We start from the raw sequence: 2,794 nt of genomic DNA, 5'->3' as shown, positions 1-2,794 counted from the left end.
CGCTATCACCATATATATGTATTAGCTCAGCGCTACACATTCTCCTCTAGGCACTGAGGTCCTCCATCCACATGACAGAGAGGGGAAAACAAAAATGACTCAGCCTGCAACTGAAAATATGGTTGGAGGACCTCAGTTTAGCTTGTTTGTCGCCCTAGCGCCGAGCTAATACATACTGCATAAAGAAATATAGCATCAGCGCTAGCGCAAAGGCTGACAGGCTAAGCTGAGGTTATTACTCCACGAAGCAGCTCTGTTGTCCTCCATCTATATTTTCAGTTGTAGACTGAATCGTTTCTACCTTCTCCTCTCTGTCAACGCTCTCTGGTTTCATTTAAGAGAGTCAATCATCAGATATTGACCTAGATTAACCTTCAGGGTGGATATAGATTGCACACACCTATGACCTATCCACGTCATCATTTACCCAGAATGCTTTGTGTGTAAATAAAATGGCTCCGACCATGTTGAAATATATGTTTTTTTAAAAATACAAAACTAAACAGGCTACTGTATTTTTACAGTCTTTATTTTACAGTTAAAATAAATGTTTATCAAATAAAGTCTAATGTTACAACTAATCATGGGTCCCTTTAAAACTCTTAATGTCTTTTACTTTTTCAGGCTCTCTGTTTTGTTCAAATTTATTCTTCATGCATTTTAATGTGTCTGGTGAAAAAACAAAGTGTATTTTACATTTTCCTGAACCAGCATTTAAGAAACTCATTAGTTTCAAAGCATGCTAACCTGTTCTGTGATTTGACTGATCACACTCCTTATCTTTGTATGCTGATTTAATTTCTCTCAGAAAAGTCAGCTTGATAAAAAAAAAAGAAGGAAAAAATATGATCAACTGAAAAAGCAGGCATGTTACCTGAGACACSAGATTTAAAGTCCTGCTGTACTTTGAAGCTTGTGGTTACATCTGTTTTAATGTAACTCATGTTCATTTATAAGTGTATTKTGTTTTAAAAGCTAGCCGTTGTAAAAAATATATATAATATGTGACTGCACCATGCACTTTCTCGGCTGTTTGAAGTTCCTACAACATTAAAAATGGTGGTGCTTTCTTCCAACATGTAAAATATTGAAAATCATAAAGTGCCAAGAACTTTTTGAGTTTAATGATAATGTGTAACATACGGACCAACACTTAAATTAGTGGTTCAGAAAAAGGACAAACTCTACAGAGCAACACGTCCAGTCTGTATTTTGTACCAGACAAATTCATTTTTCAAACCCTTATCTTTGAGTTAATTTTCCTTTGGATTGACCCAGGTTCATTTTATAGMAACACTTTAATTTTACCAAGGAAAAAAAGGAGAACTGGAGCTCCCTGATTACTTTTACACTCTAGTTGTGCAAACAGTAAAAATGACTTCATCATAGTTAGCCTAATGAGTGCAGAATCTACTGGAAAAGTAGCTGAACTTGATTTAAATGTTTTTGGACAATCAATGCAAGCTTAAGGCCAGTCAGTGCATTAAAATCCAATTACAATAGCCTTAAACTAATCAAAAACAGGCAAGAATTACTCTATGCAAAATTTGAGAGAATTCTACCTGGAACTGGCACGTAGTCAGTGGACAAAGTAATAACAKCTTTCACAAAACACTGCAAAGCCTAGCCTGAGATGATTTTTTTAACCACTTCATTGTAATTCATGTAAAAACTGAGGTGGCATGAGGGGTTGAAGTCATCCTGCTGCTTTTATGGGTGCATTTACATGAGTCCTGTTTAATCTGCTTTAACTGAACTCTAGTTTGTTTGCCTAGAAAGTCCAGTTCGTTTGGGGATGTGTAGATCAAAAAAAGGGAGCATTGGTCCACTTTTAAACCGAGGTCTCGGTTCGGTTGTAGTGCRGTTTGAATGCMTGTGTGAATGCCAAGTGGGTTGGAGATTGCTCCAAAAGCAGGACGTGGACAACAGCGCAGGGCGATCTGAGTAATAATAATAAGGATAAAGTAACTCATATACCTTCAACGTCTGTTTAAGATGAACATTACTGCTATGAAGTTGGATGCACTCTTACTTATTGCACATTGCCACATGCACAGCCGTCTCAGCCACCTTGCATGGAAAACAACTTTCTCCATGGTCTTCGGCTTCACTCTCCGGTCATGCTGAGCCCATTGTTGAAGACCGTTTGTTTGGCACATTTACCAAAAACAAAAGAGAATTCCTACAACTGCTGAAATCTGATGTCACTCGATGTTTGTTTACATTTTGTGCACTCGATGTCTTCTTCAGAAGGTTTTGTGTCGTGTCTCTCACTGGTTCTTGGTGCAGCGCCACCACAGGCGGGGGGATGAACAGGTAGCTCAAAGGGTTCAGGTTGTTTGAGTCACAACAGCTGAAAATGTAAACAAATCTTGCAATTTTGGTCCCCAGTCAAACCAAGTCTACTGGACTACCAGGTGTGAAAACACCCTTAGTCTCTAAGACAATAAAGCAGGTAGTTACAGGACCAAGTAGGTGTAAAGTGGAGGTTTGAGTGTTCAGTGATGACTTAGACTACATGCTTCTACAATGTCACATTCATTTCTGTAAACCACAAGTATGTTAATGGTACACACAAAGTGCTTTACTATATGTTTAGTGTTCAAAATATGAGCACTGCCATATTGTAATGTTGATGCTGAATTGGGGATGTGGGGCTGGAGGTCTGGCCTACTCACTTTTACACAATCATGTTGCCAAAGGACAGTTTTTGAGCACCAAAAAAAACTATCTACACAACTATCAAAACTTAGTTAAAAACAAAACAAAAATGACAAGCATACAACAGTGATGT

The sequence above is a fragment of the Austrofundulus limnaeus genome, unplaced genomic scaffold (genome assembly GCF_001266775.1).
Source record: "Austrofundulus limnaeus strain Quisiro unplaced genomic scaffold, Austrofundulus_limnaeus-1.0 Scaffold154, whole genome shotgun sequence".
Taxonomy (NCBI): domain Eukaryota; kingdom Metazoa; phylum Chordata; class Actinopteri; order Cyprinodontiformes; family Rivulidae; genus Austrofundulus; species Austrofundulus limnaeus.
The sequence above is the reverse complement of the archived record's forward strand: the minus strand, read 5'-3'. Positions refer to the sequence as shown.